Raw genomic sequence first — 24872 nt, 5'->3', positions numbered from 1 at the left:
AGATCTACCAGCTCACAGCGTGTCACTTCATGCCATGCTGCGAGCTTGTACATTTTTGAAAATATTTGAAAAATGTTTAGAACATTTTGAATAATTTTGAACTCTTTTAACACAAATCTGGTCCCTGGCACGAAACCTTTTTGGATGGGGGGGTCCGCGGCCAAATATATATCAATTTGTGGGTCCTTCTCCGGGAACGCCCAAGCAGGAAAACGGCTGCAATGGGAGCACTTTGAGACTGAATAATGAAGTGAAATGAAACGGTGTCAGGCTACACTGTGGGTGCATGTGAGCGTGCATGTGAGCGTATTCCATAGTAACAAAGGGCATGTTGCAGCTTGCACTTTCCTCCACGGTTGATCATTTTGTAGAGGTCTGGGTAGGGTCAGGGGAGATTAATGGCTACTTTGTCACACAACCGGTTCATGACATACTATGGAATAAAAGAGTTTTCTAGTGGTCATTTCAATGTCCCTCATGCAATGGATTTGTGATTGTTTTTTTGTCCTTTTTTTCTCTCTCTCTCTTTTTAATTTTCTCCCAAATCTAGTCACTGCCAATTCCTGCCATGTGTTCACCCTGTAGCCGCCAACTCTAGACTGGGATCAACTGGTTTTCTCAGTGTTCTGATCCGTTCTAGAGCAGATAGAACTTCGCGCCACCAGGCAGGCAGAAACAGGAGCACCTGCGCTACTCCAAAAGGATTATAGACTGGGATCAACTGTTTTTTTCAGTATTCTGATCTGTTCTAGAGCAGATATTTTTGTGGAAACAGGTGCTCCTCCAAAATGATTCCCCCCGGCCAGAAGCGTCATCATTTTAGGGCCTACCCATGACCCCGCACCGCGGTGCAGGACAGGTTAGCTCATCTTTAAAATAAAATACAAATTATAAATGTGAGTGTACCGTTTTATTCTAAACTGCAGTGACTGGTGAGACCAGGCTACTCAATTCCGTGGGGGGACAATAACTTTGCAATGCCCAACTGGATACTAGTTAGAGAGTAGGCGTTCCCTAGAAAGGATCCCACTAGTCTTTTCGTCTTTCCGCCATCATGTGGAAAACCTGGTGTGGTGACGGGAGGTTAAGCCCATTGGTTCTCAAAGTGGGGTGCGGGGACCCCCAGCAAAATGTGTTAATATAGCGTCACCATTTATTGTCTCCGCCAGGCCGAAGGCCTGTCACGCTGTGTGTCCCGCCCCCCTAGCCAAGCTAACATTGGTCAAGCTTCACGTGACACGTGACAATATGTTGTCACCAATGCTTTTGATTGGCTAGCCAGACGCATGATGAAATAAAATCCTATAAATAGGTGTGTCACTTCCAAAAAACATTTATGTTTTTGGAAGTGAGGTAACATTGGTCAAGCTAACGGGATCAAGCTAACATTGGTCAAGAGGACGAGAGGAGGAGAGATGAGAGGAGACTAGAGGAGCCAGGCCAGGCATGGTGGAGAGTATGTTTTCACTTTGTCCGTCCGTGTGTGTGTGTGTGTGTGTGTCCGTCCTGTGAACACCTACAGTAACATTGGTCAAGCTTCACGTGACATCACAATATGTAATATAAATAGGTAAGACAGAATTAATCAGGAACAGTTTTACCACCTCGCCTGGCGGAGACCTGTGCTCTGAGGAGCACATTTTCTAGTTTTATTTATACTTTGGCTATTTAAAAATAGCAGATATACAAGTATAGCGCAGCACCAAGTGCCGCGCTATGGTGCCGCGCTATGAGCTTGTAGATCTGCTATTTTTGAAAAATATTTTTTAGATGGTGGCCAAATATAACATATCATTTTGGGGGTCCTTGACATGAAAAAGTTTGAGAACCACTGGGTTAGCCAACCCCGACTGTTGGGACAGTGGGATAAGCGATCACGTGCCCCCACTGATACCCATGGAGCTATTAGCTGCTTCTTATTTTCCAAATCTCAATTCATACTTCTTCGCGCGAGTGCCGCATGCTGGAAATATCGGACCCACAAGCTCACAACAAGTCGCATGATGTGCTGCATTGTGAGCTTGTAGGTCTGCTATTTTCGGCAAGCGACACACCGTCGGAGCATAAGGCTTGACAGTAAAAAAGTTATACCTGGAGAGCGTAATGCATGGGGGTTCACAACCATCTTCCCCAGTTCCCCTTCCCGCTGAACAGGCAACCAGCATCTACTGAGCCTGGAGATGTACTCTAATAACAACCCCACTGAGAGTGGACTGTGTTTCACATAACAGTGCAGCACAGAGGATGTTTATTTATTTCAGCATCAGAGCTTTAAGCTGATAGTGTTTGGCTCTGTACAGTTGGGTGTTTTGGCATTTGAATTTGTTTGAGTCCCTGTAATGTTAAAGTGAGTGTCTCTGCATCCTGCCATGAGGCCAGTATGTTCTACCAGAGGAGAACACTGAGAGACTGCTGTTGGAACAACAAACAGCATGAGGCGGAAGCAAAAATGACAAAGAGAGACTGATCACTAAACAGAGCAAGAGGCCTTAAAGCTAAGACACATGTTTTGTATGACAACAATAAAAAAAAAGAGTAGTTGGTGTAAGTAGAGAAAGCAGTCAACTTTGAGGCAAAAATGTTTTAAACAATATTCACGCCTCAAACTCAGCCTATCGTCCATATTGATAGTTTCCACACGTGGAGAGTTCACAATAACAATTATCCACTTCCACTCAAAATAGGTGTTCCATGATTCCTTTTTATGTTAACCCATTAAGACCTGATGTTCCAATTCTACAAATGTCTTCAAAATCCTAACAGTTTTCTGAAAAACTATTGTTGCTATATCAGTGGTGCTTTTTCATGTCAAGGATCTCCAAAATGATATGTATTTGGCCGCCAACCCCCATCTCAAAATGTTTTGTTCCAGGGAACCCCAGAAGTAAAGATTTGAGTTAAAAATGTTGTTTAAAACATATTTGTATTCAAAGATTCGGTGCCACGCTATAAGCTTGTATATCTGCTATTTTTGAATAGCCATAGTATAAAATATGGATAAAGTGGTTAGATGTGTTCCTGGTTTGAATGGGTTAAGGATGAAGTACCCTAATGTAATGCCACCATCTCCAATGGTCCGTGGCAGAACACTCCCCTCCCCGTCTTCAGCCAGAATTAGGTTCATAATATGTCATAAATGTATTAGTTATCCCTCTCATTTCAAACACCAGCACTCTAAGTAGGCTACATCTGAGTGACCTTCATCACAGGATGCTTCAGTCACATGACTTTTGTGCTATTTCCACAGCTGAATATAAAACCTGCTAAGCAGGATATCTAACTTGTTTGTAGATATTGTGGGCCACATTTCCACCTTTTAAAGGGACTACACCATGAATTTTAACTTTTTCTTCTTTTTTGTGTGTTTTTGGTCTCCCCTACCTCTCTTCTGTCCCCAAAAATACCTCAGTTTGAACACTCAGGCTTTCACAGCAAATCTGGGGTTTTCTGTAAATTGGTCTCAAAACAGGCCAAACTGATTCCCTCCCGTTTTTCAGTTCCAACCAAAAAATAAAAATAAAACTTTTTTTAAAAATGTATTTATTTATTTTTTCTTATTTATTTGTTTGACCTATTCCACACAGAACCAGGAGATAACATGCAACAGGCACGGGGCTCAATAGCGCCCCGTGCCAAACAGGACAATGTGGTATTGCAGGTGAAAGTGCTTTATAAGCGAGAGAGAAGTTAGTTGGAATGAGTATATCTGAGGCTTGATTTAGGCTCAAACCTTTTGAAAAACGTTTGAGGGACATAAACAATATGATATTAATTTTTTTTTAAATTCATGGTGTAGAATGATCCTTTAATCCCGTTAACCATCACTATATGAGCCAGTGTTGTCTATGAGGTAACAATACAGTCTCTAATGACTATTTGAGAATGATGCGACAAACTTGCATATAAACTTTACTTGTGAATGTGATCATACTTAAGTTTACTAACATTTCATTTGTATTTCAAAATTATTTGCCTACACATTCTTAAGGAGAAATTCACCCAAATCAATTTTCTATCAATTACACACCCCACGAAGCCTTGAATTCATGGATATTTCTTTTTTGTCGCATTCCTGAGCCAATAATTTGATGACCGGCAGAGACTCAAAAAGTCTCCATTGAGTCTCCTACCGGAGAGTCCGCCGGTCATCAAATTATTGGCTTAAGAATGCGACAAAAACTAAAAAATCTCCATAGAATAATAGAGAATGTAGTCTAAATACAGTGCCCCCCGTCAGGGAGGGTGTCTTATAAAGCCATTGATACATTATCTGGACCTCCGAGTCCCCTCTAGGAATGTGAGGGCAAGGGGAGAGCCAGTGACTAATGATAGAGAACCAGGAAGCTTCAGCAGGCAGGCAGCACTGACTGCGTCAGAGCAGAGGTCTAGACCATTGTTTCTCAAACAGTGGTCCGGGGACCACCAGTGGTCCTTGAGGGGGTTCCAGATGGTCCCCAGCTAAATGATGGAGAGTTGGTAACCAAATGGACCCTTATTACAGATCTTTAACTCTTGAGAGTGTAAGTCTTACGGGTCCATTTGGTTTCATTTTACGCTCTCAAAACATCTGCATTACTGAATTAAAGAATTGTTATTTTGATCAACGTTTGCCTGTTATCTCTCCTATGGTACCGACATCGATACAGCATGGAATTGTGGACAAAATCGAATGCAACGATAACTAAATATTCTAAGCTCATATTCTGCTCATCAAACGGTGGTCCGTGGCTCAAATGCCGAATACATAATGGACCTGGATATGAAAAGGGTTGAAAACCACCAGTGCTTCTCAAACTTTTTTAATTTCAAGGACCCGCATCACTCGGAGAGTGTACATGGAACCAAATGGGCCAGGGTAAAAAAATGGACCGTTATTGTGCATTGACTGCATTCACACCGGATGCTACACAGTTTTTCTGTAAATCAATAATTGTCATTGTAAAGGTCCCACATTAACCAATAGTTCACATCTACACCCGGAGCGGCACAAATAGTGCAAGTTGGTACATTACTACATTTTCAACTCTAGTGATTGTTGCCAAAGTGAACAGAGCAACAGCCAGTGTGTGTGTGTGTGTGTGTGTGTGTGTGTGTGTGTGTGTGTGTGTGTGTGTGTGTGTGTGTGTGTGTGTGTGTGTGTGTGTGTGTGTGTGTGTGTGTGTGTGTGTGTGTGTGTGTGTGTGTGTGTGTGTGTGCGCGCGTGCGTGCGTGCGTGTGTGTGCACGCGCGCGGGGCACATATTTATTCAAGTGAAAATGTCACATCCACTGTAAATGCAACAGACATGTTTCCTGCAATTCAATTGACGCAATAATGTTTTGCACGTCCGATATCAATGTGCGCAGCTTTTACAAAATGTCCAAAATGTCTGAGTTAAATTCAGGATTTTGCTGTGTACATCACCTCAGAATATGGCTGGGCATTATATTATAGAGTCTGTTGAATGAGGGCAAAAATAACATTGCAACTTAATTATTATATCAATTAAATAAAATGGGCCCAGCTATTGCTGAGACAGATGCCACAATGAATACTGTCACACACTGGTTGTCAGATGAGTCAGAGTAGCACAAACTAAACATTAGCAGGTTTACTAAACATGGAAAGCAAGGAGAGCAAAGGTTAGACCAGAATATTTTTGCAGATGCAAGAACATTCAAACTTAAATACCAGACTTGTTCAAGTCGACAAAATTATCTCTCTAATAAAAACAGTATAGTGACAGTGATTCTCAACTGCCTAGAAGACTTTTCAGATCCAATCCACAGTGAAACATCTTATATGATACAGAATAATGTTACAGAATAATCTATATCAAATATAGCATCCACACAAAAAAAAGGTGAGTCAGGTTTTCTTCTAGTCAGTGCTTGCTCAGCAACATCCTAACATTTGGCTTTGGGGCATTATCCACAATGACAAGAATCTCTGGCTACATTTTCTCAAAAAAGCAAAGAAAAAGAAAAGGGGAAAATCATTATTTTGTATCACCTGTGGAATATTCCAGAAAAGTTTTTATTTCCATACCTCACATTTCTACAATTCAATTACCGTAATAGACACGATTAGTGCTAAAATACTAATCCAAATAATTTTGCTAGCTGTTATGACAATTACTTGTTACTGCTTTCGTTTATTTCACTTAAGGAATTTTATAACAACATGATGCCTGTTTTCAGCAGGCAAATCAAATTCAGCTAATCTTGTAAACTGGACCAATCAGCGAGAGCCAGTTCTTTTTGTGTGCATGCTACCAGTAGGCCAAGGAAGTAAATAACAGAATATTCTTCACATATTGTGAATATTTTCTTTTCGTGTGAATACTTTTCACTTTTTGTGAATTCATAATCTCAGATTCACTGTCCTGCCGTCACTCCATTTTTAGGAAAAATCAACATGACCTAAGAAAGAAGCCATGCTGTTTATGTATTTATATTTCAGCAATCGTTAATTGGGGTTAAGCATAATGGACATTCTTGTTGATCAAAACGGTCAGAAATAACAGGAAAATGCATAGGTTTCTGTCAAATAAGGTAACATTGCCAATGTCCGTTTATTATAAATATATTGGTAATTGCAATTTTTTGGGCTTGTTTCCAAAGTATAGTTGCTTATTTGGGCTTACTTTGAGAACCAGTGGTTCTCAAAGTAAGTTGGGCTTACTTTGAGAACCAGTGGTTCTCAAACCAGTGGTTCTCAAACAATTTCATGTCAAGGACCTCCTAAATAAATTTGTATTTGTTCACGGACACCCCATCTGAAAATATTTGTGACATTCACATATCGAACATTTTTGTCAAATCTTTTTTGAAAATAGCAGATCTACAAGCTCACATGATGTCCTGTTGTGAGCTTGTAGATAGTCTATTTTCAAATAGCTGATGTATATGATAATACTAGTATGTAAATAGCCAATGGCCAACTACCGGTAGTCGCTTCTTTTGGGCTTGTTTTCATAGACCTGGTTGCTTGTTTCTTTAGCAAAATCTGGCAACACTGCTCTTTGCATAATGGTCATGCTTACTGTCATAACACCCCCCAAAGGCCCATTCTGAGCTAGGAAAAGCAGTGCGATACCCATTGTCAACGTGCTTATGTCACTATGGCTCAGCCATAACCATATTATAAAGAGCTCCCAATGCAGCTACGCCCAAATATGGAGTGTGTTGTCTAACCTCAATGTGTCGTCATATGGCATCATCAGGCGCAAACAAATCAGTCAGCTCCATATAGGGGAAAAAAAGGGGGAATGCATGGGCATATACTAATGACATCAGAAATCTCCATAATATGGGCATAAAAGGGACAAGGACTGACAAATACAGAGATCTCCATATATGGGCATATTGGTCGGATTGGCGGTGCGACGTAGGTTTGAGGCCGCTAGTAGAAGGAAACAGCCAATCTAAGCTCACAACATGTCACATCACGACACATCATAGATCTGTTATTTTTAACATAAACAAATTAATAATAATACAATATTATCGTCTCAATAATATCATCACAAATATTGTGATGAATGATTTTGTCCAGCTATCGCCCAGGCCTACTGTTAACCCAGTTAATACTGTTGATGGTTTGATAAGAGGATCAGGACTAACATGGCCAAATGAGAGAGAGTCATTCCAATGAAGTGCAACCCAATTATAAAACTGAAATATAATTAGGCCTTGTTTGATAATAACTTTGGATTTTCTTTTCAAGAACGACATAAGAAATAGCCCAGTTGAAGACCCCTGTATTAGGCTATTTGCACAATGTAAATTAGGATCAAACCACTACATTTCAAACGTCAAACTTCAAACTCCTGCACCTCCTGTAAAAAATATTCTTCTTACTGAAAGCTCAACATGTTTCAGATCTCAGTGAGTTAATCCTTCATGCTTCAGCAAAAAGTGTAGTGCAACGCGTGGCTCATCAAAAAAGCGAGTTAGTGACACACATCATTTGGCCAAAGATGTTAGGATTCCAGGTAGGCAGCAGCTCTGTATGATTCAACATTCTGCCCTCCTCTCCTGCTCTATAGTGAAGTCCATGTGACTTCTGTGAATACACATCTACTGTTCTTCAAAAATCCACTTCTGCCGTCACTAATTCAGCAGCCCACATCAGCCATAACTCACATCACAAAGACACCCAACACACGCATGCACACACACACACACACACACACACACACACACACACACACACACACACACACACACACACACACACACACACACACACACACACACACACACACACACACACACACACACACACACACACACACACACACACACACACACACACACACACACACTTGTGACCTTTCTGTTCGTTTCTGATGTCTTCAAAAGTGTTTCCATGTCTTTGAACCCAACTAGGACAGACAGACCCAGGCCCATTTCCAGACAGGTTTTCTGTAGGGAGACTGTGTGTGTGTGTGTGTGTGTGTGTGTGTGTGTGTGTGTGTGTGTGTGTGTGTGTGTGTGTGTGTGTGTGTGTGCGCACACACACACACACACACACACACACACACACGTGTGAGTGATTCAACAGTGCAGACTGATGACAGACTAGGACTATCCTCCACTAAACAAATGTGAGTGTTATAATGCCTCATAAACTCATTTAATGCAATTTGCTGAGTTTGTCACATACAGTCATGCGGAGACCAGCCTTTTCAGGTTGATGAGGTTGAGAACCAACTGATGTTCATTTCACAATGGCTATTGGCATATAGACCTGCCGGAATTAAATGAATGTAGTTAATTAATGTAGTTGATAGATAGAAAAGCCAATGCGTTTCTTTTCTCGTTTTAAAAATAGTCTGGGGGGGAACATTCGTTAAAAATAGCAGATCTACAAGCTCACAATGCGTATTTTTGGTGTAGAGTGGAAAAAGAGAGTACCAAAACAATTGCAATTCAGGTGTGTTTTAGTTAGAATAGTGGGTTTAAGTGGTTAAGTCCACCTGTAGGGCCATGTTTGGTCCACTACAAAGGGTCACGTTTCTCATGATGACAGGTGAGGGAAGAGAGAGGGAGAGGGATCAATTTGACCAAAACACATACGTATAAAGGGCTTAACCACTATACTGTATACTTCTTAGTATGACAAATAGATAAAATAGCTGACCTACAAGCTTGTAGATCTGCCATTTACAATATTTGTTAATTTACAAAAAAAATAGGGACCCCAGGGTTAATGTGGTTCACTTTTTTTTTTAAATAAAATGAGTAAATTATGATATTATCAAACATGAATATCAAACATATCAGACAATCTACATTTCCCCAAAAGGAAATGCATGTATTTAATTCAGTTTGACCACCATCAGAAGACAGGAGAGAGAGACAGAGAAACAGAGAGACAGAGAAACAGATAGAGAGAGAGAGACAGAGACCGAGAGGGAGACAGACAGACAGACAGACAGACAGACAGACAGACAGACAGACAGACAGAGAGAGAGACAGAGAGAGAGAGATATGGGTTCCCGGGAATTGATTACACTGAACAATGGGCTAGCAGGCTCCAGAACAACCTTGGCCGGATGGGGGAGATACCACACTGCAGCGCTCACAGTTACAGACCTTCCTCAGACACAAGTGATTGATTTTTTCCCTCTACAAAATCTCACTGATGTTATGGGGGGGGGGGGGTGAGAGGAGAAGGGTCTGGTATTTGAGCCTGTGTGTGTATGTGTGTTGGGGGAGGGGCAGGAGAGGTTAAAGTGAGAGAAAAGGAGACAGCAATGGGAGTAGAGAAAAAGGGAAGAAAAGGGGGTGGGGATTGGTTGGATTACAGCCAAAGAGCAGTTTCTCCCCCCAATTTTTTTTAGCCTAAAGCCCAATTTATACTTTGTCATACAATGGTGTCGCTTGCAGACAATAGCAGATTTTCAAAAAAAAAAAAAAAAAAGTCAATTATTTTCATCGAGTGACACCATTATACTCTTCAAAGAGGAATGAATTTCGCTTTAACCTCACCCATTTACTTCACTACATACACAAGACCCCACGTCTCTCTGCATAAAAATGCTCACAGTCCTCCAAAGTGGTTACCCCTGCTAGCTGAAGTTTGGATTTTCATTGCAGTGACTAATAGTGCTTCATAGTTTTGCCCTTTTCAGCGGGATCTGCCCTCAGCTGCTAAACACACACAAGCCCTCCTCTGTAACTGCGGCTGACGTCAACCGTCACTTAGCAACAGCCTTTTGGTGTAAAAGCAGCAGTGCTGACACCGTTTTCAAAAGAGAAACGCACAGAGAGAGAGAGAGACAGAGAGAGAGGGAGGGGAGACATAGAGAGGGTGGGGGGGCAGACAGACAGACAGAGAGACAGAGGGGGAGAGAGAGACAGAAAGCGGGGACAGAGAGACAGACAGACAGACAGACAGACAGACAGGGAGAGAGAGACAAACCGACAGACAAAAAATACACACAATGAGAAAGAAGAATGAGAAAAGGGTTAGAAAGTAAGACAAACTTTAATTAGAACAGTCAGACGTGTGTGTGTGTGTGTGTGTGTGTGTGTGTGTGTGTGTGTGTGTGTGTGTGTGTGTGTGTGTGTGTGTGTGTGTGTGTGTGTGTGTGTGTGTGTGTGTGCGTGTATTGACAGGTTATGTATAAAAAGTAAATACATATGTTGTCAAGAGTAATCACTTTCATTGTTTCCCGATTTTAGTGGTCATGATCTGAATAATTGGTGCAAATTGTAACCAAGAACATGTTATCTGAGGCCACTGTTGCATAATAATAGCCCGAGCCGGGCAGATGATGCCGAAATAGCATACTAGGTCTACACGTAAAACAAATCCACCTTTCCTCTCAGACTGAAATTTATCCTACAACTCCTACAACGTTTCTCTTACGACAATCCTGTAATTCAAGCACAAGACGCAACCACCTACATCACAGCAGTCTGATCCAACATCCACTCTTCACTGGAACCCAGACTCCCTCCCTCCACCTTTACCCAGACACTGGGCTGAACAAACAGTTGACACGTAATGCTGAACAACCCCCCTCCTTAACTTAAAAGCTAGGCCACCTGAAATGTTTGAACTGTCGGGAAACTTGTGGTAGTAATCTAAATCTTTCAAGATGAGCCATGCAGAAAACCCCTGCTCCTCCTACCACCAATGAGCACCGTTGATTGAGTCGCAAAACACAGCCTATAGTTTGGTAGAAAGGCAATTATCTTGTTATATCAATTTGATCTGATCAGTATTTCTTTCAGTATGTATGTACTGTATATGTAAAGCTAACTGAACCCAATTTACAGGCCTTTAAGGAAATAATCCTCCAAAGAAAGAGACTTATCTAGCTGACAATGACCACTTGATATGCTCTGCCAATGCAGCATTTTGTGATTCACGGAATACTGCCCAGCTTGTTCTGGAAACACAGTTCACAATCATGATCACACACAAGAAATGTGTGATCATAGTAGGATATGATAGAAGCATAGAAACCAATAGCAAAAAAAAAAACGTAAGCTATATTTTATAAATACAGACTATTTCTAAAACAATAAATTGGGATGAAAAAACAAACAAAAAAACCCATCTAGGCATGTGTTTCAGAGCAATGTGTGAATGGAGAGCTTCTCTCTGTCTTCGACAGAGAGAAGCCATTGGGCTAAGCCCTGTTAAACCTATCATGAAAACTAAAGAGCTGCAAGCTAATTGCAAGTGATCATGACGCAAACCGTTTCCAGGGCAACGCGAGTTTTGGAGTACCCGCTCCAGCATTTCCTCATCTGTTTGCACTCACACCAGCAGGCTGACAATGCAGTCGCTGCATCCTGTTTCACTCTGCAGTCAGCCAAACACACACACACACACAGACAGCACCTCGCTCGCTCAACTTAACCCTTTCTCTCTACAAGTCCTGCTGCCAATCGTAAATTAGCAGCAACTCCAACAACTAATTTCAGAGCTGGGCGATCTGACTTCAAATCACTGTCACGATTATTTCAAAATGTGTCCTCGATTACGATTATTTCAAAAAAGAAAATGGTGGAAAATAGCAGATCTACAAGCTCACAATGCGTCACATGGCGACAAGTTGCGACATTGTAGGTGGGCTATCTTTGTACACCACCATAGTACAACAAAGTATAATACAGGGTTAAGTTCGACTAATCGATTTGGTCGATTATAAAAAATCTATAAAAAACATCTGCTAAACACAGCACCTCGCTCAAGGTAAACCTTTCACTGAACAAGTCCTGCTGCCAATCGTACATTTGCAGCAACTCCAAACTACGGCTGTCAGCCTGTCACGAATCTCACGATCATGACATTTTACTTGACGACTAATTGTCACACAAATAATTGCGATTTAATTTGTGTTTTTGGCATTGAAGATTGGAACAAAAATTACATTTATGTTTGCCTTTTACAATTGAACAATTGAAACTATTCTCTCGCTGATGGCAAGACTTAGCAAGAGTTATGACTTCTAGTATAAAAACAATCAATAGATTCCCATGAGATAGAAAAGGAAATAGACAGCATGTTAAATGTGAACTCATGAACTGCTTTTATGCAATGGTTCAACTAATGGCCTACACGCCTACTAATTTGAATTGACATGATACACTATGAGGATGTTATTCTTGAGTACAGACCTTGGTGTTGTTGATCGAGATTTTGGCAGGCCAGGTCACAAATAATGCAAGGATGCTTGAATTTATGCTTATTATTGTGATAATACAACTGCAAACTCCTAAATACTGTCCACTGAACACCAGGCTTGCTAGCTAATATTAGTAAAGGTGCTTGAGTACATTATTGGGTTTACTATCACTGTGGTCCTATATGCCTTGTCGTTAACATCTGCATTTGTCATAGATGAACCACTTGAACCCTACATAATTTATCGTAGTAACTAACACTAACACAAACAGTCTGTCTGTTTAGCAATGGGACTGCAATTCAAATTAAACACTTTTTTTGTGGATTAGATTTAATGACAGTTACAATATTCGTTTCCCCCCCATGTAGCCCCATGAGCATGTTAAATTATTCAGCAAGATAAATGGTTGCATCCATGGTTCTGCGTGACCTACAATACCTGTAAATACAGTAGTATTACCTAATAGTATTGATGTAATACTATTAGATGTAATGAAGCATTCTTAGTGATACAATGTACAATTTATATTCTATTAATCCTATATATATTACGCAATAAAGATAATCTTCCTGTTAATATCATTATTTACTTATGTATATGATCTTTTCATCCAATTGCAGTTAGTCATAAAGAAAAACATAAATACTGTATGGTGGATGAAGTAGTATATGCAAGACAAGATTATGGTCCAAATCTAATAATCATTGGTTCAGGACAGATATGGGGTGCAATTTGAGAGGACCTGAGAGCCACAGGGCACCCAAAAAAAGGTTACATTTTCAGCATTTAGGGGTAACTCTCCTTAATCCAAATCCTAATCCTACTAAAGTCAAAAATAACATACCAACCACAGCATTTTATTTTTTGTTGAGTTTAGCACACGTTCATGTAAATAAATATCCCTAAAGGTTGTCATAATTTTCTTTTTATACACAATATGACTCAGGTGAGTGCTATGCTGTATGAAAAATGTTATAATATTTTAACCAAAGTTTTCCAAAAATGTTCAAAAATAGAGAAAATATAAGATCTACCAGCTCACTACCAACGCATTGTGATGCGACACTTTGTGGGCTTGTAGATCGGCTATTTCTGCTATTTATCGTGCGACAACATACCGATACTGTAGATAGGGGCTTAAGTGGTTGTGTGGGCTCTAGGCTCCATTTCCACTAAAGCTATATGATCAGCTATGAGGCAGAGAATTCATATATACCACTGTATATTCATTGTGTGGTAGCTACAAGATGGCCCACAGCAAACGTTTATTTCAACACCAACATTGGCTCATCACCAGGAAAATTGACATAAGACAAAATGTATGCTACGTTGTATTCTTATTAAAACACTTTTAAAGGACCACTTCACCCATTTTCAACCTATCTTCATATAAGTGGTCCTCACTGTTTATGTAATGTTTTTACATACTGTAGTATGTATTTGTAAACCTGAATTTGTTTGAATTTGGTTGTTGAGGTATCATTAAGATGTTACATTTATAATTTAAGCTATTACACCATATAATCAAGATTGATTAATATTTTCCATCTTGGTTGTATTTTAAGTGTTTAACATTTCTATGATAATGTCATGTAAAATGTTTTCATGTTATGTCATTTATTTATGTGTGAACCCCAGGAAGAGTAGCTGCTGCTAAGGTAGTAGCTAATGGGGAACCAAATAAACAAACAAACTAATGCTCATTAGTCATTATAAGATGGCACCATTTCTGTCTATTCAGTCTGTGTCTAATAGGAGGGCTATTGACAGTTCAGAAACCTGCTTAGTGCCTACAAGTGACATCATCGATAGGCAGGTTTGGTAATTTCAAATAAGATTTTAAAAAGATTTCATATTTTTTATTAATGCAAGAACAATGGCTTCTATTTCAGCATGCTAAATTTCCAGGAAGAGAAAGGCTATTGTTTCTTCTATTACTTGGAATGTCATTGGTAGGCACATTTCAGGACTGTCCATAGCCCACCAATGAGACACAATTGAAATTGTGCCATCTTATTATGAGCCTTAGTGAGGACCAAATATATGAAGATAAGGTTGAAAATGGGTGAAATGCTCCTTTAACATTATAAGCTAACACTTTTTTTTTCTTTTCTTTTTTTTTGTTTTACAGTGGCTGAATTTCATTAGAAGAGAAACAAACAAGCAAAGTAGGAAACCACAAAAGGAAAAGCCTGCAGTGCAAAAAATATTCCAAACTTATGATATAATTTACTATAGCATTAAAGTGGCATGTCCAGTAAAAGCAAATAAAGGTTAATTAAGGTAAAATTAAGTTATTATTTAATCACGGCCTAAAACATCATAGCTGACCATCAGTTGATGTCATAAAAGAACTCTGTTAGGTTGTTTATTTCCCAAGGGGGCACAGGGCGACTTTAGTACTGGAAGATTGTAACAGGGAATACAATAACATAATTAATAATACCAGTTCCAAAATGCAAAAGGTTACATGATGCACCATAGGAGGTCTATAATTCAGCATTCTGTGGCATCCTTTTCCAGCCAAGCAATCTTTCTCCTGGCACTCTCTTTGAAGAAAAGACAGTTGCTCTTAGGGCTGGGCCATATGACGTCACATCAATAACACAATTATTTCAAACATTTTGCCTCAATTACGATTAATTGAACGCTATTTTTTTTATCACAAAAATAGCAGATCTACAAGCTCACAACGTCTTGCATCGCAACACGTTGACCAGTGAAGGAAAACAGCTATTTTCACATGCCACTATTGTACAATGAAGCATAATACAGGGCTTAAGTGGTTAATTGTTTTTTTGATTCATAGAGAGAACAAATTTTCAAAAAGAAAAAAACTGCTACCTACATGAGCAAGATTAAATTGTTTATTGGTTCTAAATAACAGGTTTTGACATATTTTCGGTTTAATTGCCCAGCCCTACTTACAATACACTTTTCCATCCAAGCACTCTTTCTCTCCGCACCCCCTTCGAAAAAAGACAGTTGCTCCCCTTCTCATCACAGCTGGGGGCAGTCACTATATTCTACCGCCGATTAGTAAAACCTGGCTTTGTTTCTTCCTCACAGTCACCCCGTGGTACGTCACTGGGTTGTGACGTCAATGTTATATCATTCCACATGGCTTTACAGCAAGAGAACGTGACAGCTGAGAGCTGCTCTACTTCACTGCTCTACTCTCCTCTCTCCTCCCCTCCCTTCCAAACGTCTCTCTCTCTCTGCAGCCCACTGCTATGCTAGGCTCTACTGTGTGGTGTAGGGGTTAGTTAAGAACAGGGTTTCCCAAACATAGGGCCGCGACCCATTTTGGGTCACGAGCAAAATATAAATAAAATTAAAACAAGAAAAATGTAAAACCCTTCCAGAAATGTGCAAAACAAAATAAAAATATGTCTATAAGCTCAAAATGCACTGCATTACGACATGTTGTGAACGTGTCCACTGTAGAGGCTATTTTCACTCATTTTGAAATAAGGCTTAAAGCGCGGCACTATGTATAATATGTAACTTTTTTTTATTAATAAAATGTAATTTGGTCCAATTTGTATGGTATAGTATATTAATCCAATAAACGTATACAATTGGGGCAGTTGCATTGTGTCTCCCTGCTCTTCTATTGAGACATTTAGATTGTGTCAAAGGTCATGTCTCACCTAGACACAGGATCTGACACAAATTTTAACATGATGGTCAAGATTGAATTTATCCCCTGAGCAAGCAGCCTGCTTGCTTGCTCAGTGGATATTAGCCATTAGCTCAATGGTAAACATTTCAGCACTTGCACAGGAAACCGGGTTCAAATTTGGGGTAGAAGTGGAAAGTTACATAGTGCAGATTTAAGTGATTCATTCATAATATATTTTTCTCTAGGTTTGGGTCCCAGGAACATACCACATTTTAATTTCTCTTTTGGGACTCCTGGTTAAGAACATTATCTAACCCTGCTTGCATCCTACCACCTCCTCCACAGGAGGGGTAGCCACACAAACACAATCCAGCTGTCACTTGCCTAAGATCTGCTCCAATGTCATACTTGTAGAGGTGCAACAGTTAATCAAAATAATCAATTTAATCGATAGTAAAAGAAAATAAGAAATGAATCAATTTATAATAATAATCGAAATTTCCAAAAATGTTCAAAAATATCTAAAATAGCCGATCTACAAGCTCATAACGTGTCGCGATGAGATGCTTTGCGAGTCTGTAGATCAGCTATTTGCTACTTTTGGGTGACACGATTGCAAAGTAAAGTGTGAAAAAAAAAATCTAATTTACATTTTTTTGGGTTGACTTGCAGAAAACAAAAAACAAAACCACACTTCTCGATTATTCGATCAATAAAAAAAAGTTATGAACATATACTAATAAACATGCCTTAACAGCCCATATGGAATTCTGTCACTACACGTAGTGGAGCGTTCTGTTGGCAGGATAATTATACCTTTATCCATGTCAGTTAAGTAGCATAAGTGTTTATGCAACGATCCACAATATAACATACTATTTTCTATACTTTTAATGTTCTAAAATTAACCAATTATTTCAGTTGCATATAATAAATCAAAAGGAATGGGAAAATAATCTGCCTTGTTTGGTTTAGAACTTTAGATCTAGGCTGTTTTCAGCATTTACACTTTACACACGTTTACACATTAGCCTGCATGAAGATGTCCCACAAACATCTATAAACAGTACAACTACAGAAACCTTATAATAGCAATAATCTCTGATTCTTTCATAGTACCTGAAGTTCACACACTGTTTCAGAGGGTCACAATATAGCTACACACATGTTGTCGTACTGCAGAACGATACACAAATAACACCATTGACAGATGCAGTGACATTGATTTGGGATTCACTGTCTGTACAATAACACAGAGTGCTTCAGTCACACTTATGGAAATGATTTTAAGGCTGTTTTTAACCACTTTAACCACCCTATATACTTAGCTGACCGGGGTCTCCCAGCATGCTATACGGTACTTGGTCCAGTCTTTTAACCCTTCCCCATCAAATCTCTTTGCCAATCTACAAGCTCACAGCATGCTGCATTGTGACGCGTAGTGAGCTTGTAGATCTGCTATGTTTGCCCCAGAATAGGGACGCTAGGGTTCAAGTGTTTATTCTTTGCTGTAGTAAACAACGAGAACTTCACTTGCTCACAACAATAGAGTACCAAAGTCCTGACGTCAAAACCATGCCCCCAGGATCACGGAAGTGCCATTCAAATAATCCCATAGATGTTTTTGAAATCACGTGATATAAGAACTGTGTTCCAATTGTTTGTTTTTTTTAAAGAGTTTTGGCATTTTGAGTACAAATTGATCAAAAGAGTAAGTAAATAAAAGGTCGCCGACTCGCCTACAATCGACAACAATCATCTTAGGAATGACCTTCGACTACATCTCTCATTACACATGCGTCACGTCGTTTTGTATTGGATTTAGGATAATTGCGTTGTCAGCTCTCAGTTACTAAACTAAAACTAAATAATAACACACACCGATAACAAATCTGAGTCTCGGGTGTTTTTGGCGGAGCGTGACGTGCTTCAGTGGGGACAGTCATGTGATTTCCTACTGTCATTTTCCAACGCACCTTCCAAGTTCACTGCTGAATTAATTCAATTTTCTTCAAACACAGACTGCATCAAATACAAATAAATATCATAAATGATACAGAGCCACCTCCCTGACAGAATGCCAAAACTCATTTGTTTATTTTATTTTTGGAACAGTTCTTATTATATTACGTGATAAAGAAGAAAAACTAGAGGGATTTCTTCTTATGGGAAAACCCTTCCGTGATCCAGGGGGCGTGGTTTTGATGTCAGGACTTCGGTACTCTTACTCTATAATAGGCAAAACAAAGCATAGATGTTAGGAGAAAGCAGATACATTCTATGCTGTTTTAACCCATTCAATCCGGGAACGCATCTGTCATTTTAGATGTCTTTGGCTATTCAAAAATAGCAGATATACAAGCTCATAGCGCGGCACCGAGTGCCGCACTATGATCTTATAGATCTGCTATTTTAGAAAATTCGTGAAAATGTGTGCAAATCTTTGAATATATATTTTTGCAAACGTTTTGCGAACGTTTGTAAAATATTTTCTTCCAGGGACCTCCAGAAGCCAATATTTGAGTTAAAAATGTTGTTTCAAAAAATATATTTATTCAAAGATTTGCACAAATGTTCAAGATTTTTCAAAATAGCAGATCTACAAGCTTGTAGAGCGGCACTTGGTGCCACCTTAACTTAACAGCAATCTCTACCATCCAGCACTACGAATTATGAATCAGCAGTCTTGATGCTGCGTTTCATTCATATAATATGTATCCAGTGAGGGCTCTAAGATGGCAGCATCTATGGAGGGTATTCCCTCCCAGTCAGTATGACACATTGAGGGATCACATCAATCATAAACAGATGTGCTCTCAGCCACACAGAGCTTGGCAGCATGCGGCAAACTACAGTGTATACCAATAGAGCACATATGAAAATTGGGCAACTGACCTATTGCGCAAGCTTTTGTGACCATTTTTCTAGTAAACATAAGCCATTCTTTTTGACTCAACTATGAGACCATGAATTCATTTATTTCAAAGTTTAAGCAGAGGTATTCATAGTGGTATACTTGGTTTTTAACCTCAATTTTCATTTGGTTTGGGAATGGGATAGTTCTAACCACAAAGTATTAGAATTAAATAAGCTCTACTTTGCTTGGAAAGTGTGGGGCTACTTATACTGAGTTTAAAAGGTTTTGGTAAACAACTCAAATCAGCTTTTTCAATTTGATTTCATGGTTAAAAGAAAGTTCTCACCCATGTTACCAGACAAGCATCACAGATTTTACCTTATCAGAATGAAAGCTATAGGGAGTCGGGACAATGTCACATTTTGTCCCACTGTGTGTTCCAACCTAATAAATCTCAAACATTTCCCAAAAGCACCAGAGCAATAACAATTTAAACAAATTGAAAGCATGAGCTTAAAATAAATATTTACACTGTAATGAATGGGACACTGGTTTGTTTTGCCTCCACTGGAGTAATCCAGAAATGTGGCAATTCTCATACAGAAATTGATAGTCTATTTAACATGTTTAATCAGTTTCGCAGGTTGCAGTTTTGACAGGGAAATGTATCACAAACATTAACTTTGATACAGACGGACAAACTGTTTATATAGTGGAAAAAACGTGCTTAGTGTAAGAGTTTTGAGTATTCAAATTAATCACTGCCTCCAGACTGCTTTCTCCCATTCCATTCTGGTTCATAAAGTGAGCTCCACAACAACCTAGAGAAGTCAAACCTTTCCCATCAGATTTAGCATCTGAAGTACAGTAGAGCTGATTTCTTTTAGCTGGGGACACTGATTTAGATCACACTTAAAGGAAATTCCTCTTGCTATTTAGTATGAGAGAGTACAAGGCATTACTGAGGGTGGGTACAGTTTCTAGATCTTAAGATGAAGTTTTAAGTCAGTAGATGCACACATGGCATGCTCTAAAACAGTGGTTCTCAAAGGGGTCCTTGGGGGGGATACCATGGGGTCCCAAGCAAAATTAGTTAATATAGCGTCACAATTATTTTAACCACTTTAACCATATTTTATACTTAAGCTCATATGAGCTTGTAGATCTGCTATCTTTGAAAAATTGTGACTTTGAATTTTGTAAAGTGAAAGTTTAACTCAAATCTTTGCTTCTGAAGGATCCTGGCACAAAATATCTTTGAGATGGGGGTCTGGGGCCAAATACATATCATTTTGGGGGTCCTTGACATGAAAAGGTTTGAGAACTAACTGCTCTAAAACGCCAAACGCCTGTGATAAGAGACTGTTGGAGTCAGTGACATGCACAAACTCACCTCCCTCAGGGTTATTGTTTCATGACATGGTGTCCATGACATTTTATTTATTTAATTTATAATTTGTGTGGTCAGCTCACTTTAGTTTAACATTTTTATTTTAAAAATGTTTACATTTATTTGTATAAAATTGACAGAAAATGGCCATCTGTTTTGTTATCGTTTATACCAATTATTTCAATTCTTCTGAATGTGATTAAAAGAACTCAAAATATTTCAAGTTTGTGTCCTTCCACAGAAAACAGCATTTTCACTTATGTTGAGAATACAATGGACATAACTTTGTTTCAGTAAACCTACCTAACTATAATAATCATGCCTTCATCCACACAATACTGAAGACCTGCAGTCTCACATGTTCTCAATCTACCTTGAACAAGAAACTAAATAATCCAATCTCCATACTAGTTGAAACATACAGTAGTCAGTGTCCCTCACACATGCTAGTTAGAGTAAAGGATTGACATGTTGTGTGCAAAAATGTGTTCAAATGGAGAACAGCATGTGTTACATAACTAATCAACATGAATTATTGTTTTCATATCAAATTGTTTATTCTCCATCTAGTTGTCGACCACAGAATCTGGCAAGATAACGTGCGAGTTACATAAGCATAGATTCTTTTCAATGCAGGCATAAATCATAGATAATCAGAAAGTGACTAGTCAACTTTCTCTTGTACACTTTATTGTTTTTGACTATATTCTCTCAAGTAATCATCAGTTCAAAACAAAAAGTAAACAATACCTGCATAAGTATGAAAATGTTAACAAGAGCAGAACAAGAAAATAACTTTGATGTAGTTATTTAGTTACATAATATTTAGACCAACTGTTTAGCACTAAGACCAACATTTTCCTATGTATTGTAGATAAACTAAAGGATATAAGAGTTTGGTTGAATAAAGGCATTTTGTATGGCATGTAGGCTACTTTGTAAGGTTCTGCCTCATTAATTTACTACTGTATGACACATTTCCTGCTGAGGCTTCCCTTCCGGCATTCAATTCATGATTTATGGCATATATTCATATTGACGGGGAATCTGTCTTTGCCATAAACCTTTTTGTTTTGAAGGGTGGCATGATAAAATGTTATCACCCAATGATCAAAAAGCAAGCCCAAACGTGAGGGAGGTCCTACCTAACCCGGTACAACATAAAAGTAAAAGAAATATATATATATGAAAACGTCCACTTCATGTTGATTTTACTATTTTAATTAAGAAGGAAATCCAGATACGAGGATCTAGACCCGGATCTGCAATAGTAAAATAAACAGGAAGTTGACATGACATGACCAAAAATGCATAATAATAATAAATGCCGTACAGTGCAATGCAAGTCAATGAGGAGGTTATATATTTTTGAATATCAAATTCCAATAGTTGGTCCAATCAATGGACCAACTATTTAAGATATCTCGCCAATATTTGGAGTTACATCATGGCAAGGTTAACTACAGAACCCAAATCTCTACCACAGTGGTTCTGAAACATTTTCATATCAAGGGCCCAAAAAATGATTGAAACGCGTATTATAGGCCACAGACCTTCATTTGAAAAGATTTCTTGCTAGGGATCCCCATAAGAGATCTTAGTTGTTAGATTAGATTTAGTACAGAATGCTACAATTGTCTATACTGTAGGTTTGGAGAGAGAAACCCATGATCTGAATAGTCATACTCATAAAGTACATTCTCTCATTGGACAACCTTCTAGCTGGTGAAATTATAGTGAAAGTAACCATACTCAACCTGGCATCCCTATATTTTGGGCATGGCATAGGCAAAAGAAAATTGAAAGGGTCACAAACACACTTGCTGTTGTCGTACTTAGGGACCCCACACAGATTACCCCATTAAGCGAAGCAGTGACATTCAGGCCGCCTTTAAAAAGAGAAAATAGCCTACCTACAAGCTAACGTCGCATCACTTGTGACACGTTTTGAGTTTGCAGATCCGCTATTTTCGCTCTTTATGAAATAGGCCAATTTTCCTGGGGACCCCCTGGAACACCCTCAAGAACTCCTTGGGGTCCCTGGACCCCACTTTTAGAAAACTGCTCTACCAAAGTGCCATTGTGCTTTAAGTTGTTAACAGTGGCCAATAAAACAAAGATACAAACCAAAAACATAGATCATCTTGTGAGGGATTCAAAATAAATATAAAATGTAGCTATCATTTTTAAGAACCCTAACTTTCACTCCGTCTGAAATAAATAGCTTGTTGCATAAATATATTTGAATGTTCTATCAGTATTCTGGGGCTGAATTTTGTCTGGGGAATGTGGGAATGTACTGTATGTATGTCATGTCTCTGTGTGCACACTGTTTTCTTTCACTACAGATGCAAAATGAGTAAAACAAACTGTGACAGCTCAGGTGGGAACAAGTCACACTAATTTGAGTCACAAGTCATTTTAACACATGGGAATCAAGTACCCCGATCAAAGGGGTCATATCATGGCCAAAGTTGAGTCCTAAGTTCCTATGATGTGAGAAGTAAATTCAACTCACAAGCAGAGAGTGTAAGACGTGTCAAATCAGATGGCTGCATAAAATAAGAATTAAATAATAACATGTCCAACTTACTTGGGTCCAAAACATGTCATTTGTATCCAACACCAATCACTACAGAAATGTATTGAGTCTAATCCTACTCTTTAACTAATACTTATTGTATATATATTCTTTTATCCAATAAATATAGACCCTATATGTGTGACAGGTTAGTGTAAAGCAAATAATTAACTGGCCAATCTGGTCCTACAGTCTGTGGTGATATTTATATGGGTTCTTAAAAGAATTTCTGAAATCTAAGAAGTGCATTAAGCCACATTTTCTTCCAAGTCAATCGAACCATGGGTCACAAAATGCGTCTGACATTTAATAGTTTTAAATATTTATATTATCTATAATCAAAACACAAATTACCAAAGGAACACAAAAAAGAAAAAAAGAGCAGCAAAAAATAGAGAAGATAAAATAGCTCAAATGATGAAAAGACATTTTACACTATTTCTTGTATGACTTATGACATAAACAAAACATTTATGCTGGGTCGGTAAATAATTACTTTTTTTTTTATTATGTTGCAATCAATGTTGCATGCTTGGGTATTAGGAGAATAATACAGGCACAAATGCCACCTTCACAAAAAACGAATCAGGGCAATCATTTGCACTATAGTTTAACATAACATTATCAGGTGAGGTTAGTATATATGAATCATGATACTGTATGCAAGTAACAAGACTGTTTCATTTTCATATAAATATATCACTACAATATTGCTACAGGCTACTTTAGAAGAAATGCAAAGTGTCACATTTCAATGACAACTAAAACAATTATTTTAGATGCCAACACTAGCTCAGGCACACAAGCAGACCAGAAAACAAGGATATTATTCAATGTACACTGAATAATCCCGCTCATAATGACCATCATTTCCTCTCAGTCCTTGACTGCTAAATATTTCACCCAGGCCACACAGAGGTTTACAATGGCAACAGGCCCTGTTAGTGGAACAATAATATTTAATCAACTATATAATGGCATCTGCAGTATGTTGCTGTGGTTAATACTAAACATGCTCAGTGCCTATTCTCTAACACAGTGGTTTTCAACCCTTTTCATGTCAAGGTCCATTATTTATTCGGCATTTGAGCCACAGACCACCATTTGATGAGATTTAGCCTCTCAGACCCCCAAAAATATATATTTCTTCTATATTCTCTAATAGTGCAGACTTCTTGTAAATTACGTAATGCAGATGTTTAACAATTATTTAACTCTTGAGAGCATAACATGAAACCAAATGGTTTCATTTTACGATAGAGTTAAAGATCTATAAGGGTCCATTTGGTTACCAACTCTCCATCATTTAGCTGGGACCACCTGGAACCCCCTCAAGAACCCCTGGTGGTCCCCGGACCACTGGTTGAGAACCCCTGCTCTAACAAAATGACAAAGAGGATAGCTATCAGGTGTCTCTCTAAACTGCTTCATTGATACAAATATTAATGATAACAAAACAATGGCAAACAAAAATGTCATACACTGTTCATTAGGAAAAGACTTCAGATACTGGTACAAATTAATTTGCACAGTGGCCTACTGGCCATTCAAGTGATCATGCATGACTCTACACAGTAAAAGTCCATTTGGTTACATTTGTCACTCTCTGAGCTAAACTAACATTGAGTATTTTACTGTGTACACTATATAACTAATCATTTAAAGTTGTCTTTTGCCAGTCTACACCATATCCACATTTGTATAAAAGGCTGTTATCTAGAATGTTACCTTATTCTAAATAGTTGATCACTGTAGTAGTCAATGCACTCATCTATATGTATCCTGTGT

General features: G+C 38.7%; 1 protein-coding gene across 2 annotated transcripts in view; it reads right to left on the bottom strand.

Moving 5' to 3' along the window:
- The window catches only part of pde3b (phosphodiesterase 3B), a 79602-nt gene that overhangs the window by 52853 nt on the left and 1877 nt on the right, over positions 1 to 24872 (bottom strand). The window lies entirely within an intron of this gene.

The sequence above is a fragment of the Gymnoscopelus microlampas genome (genome assembly GCF_963454915.1).
Source record: "Gymnoscopelus microlampas genome assembly, chromosome: 1".
Lineage (NCBI taxonomy): Eukaryota > Metazoa > Chordata > Actinopteri > Myctophiformes > Myctophidae > Gymnoscopelus > Gymnoscopelus microlampas.
Note: the sequence above shows the minus strand (reverse complement) of the source record. Positions and strands in the feature narration are given on the sequence as shown.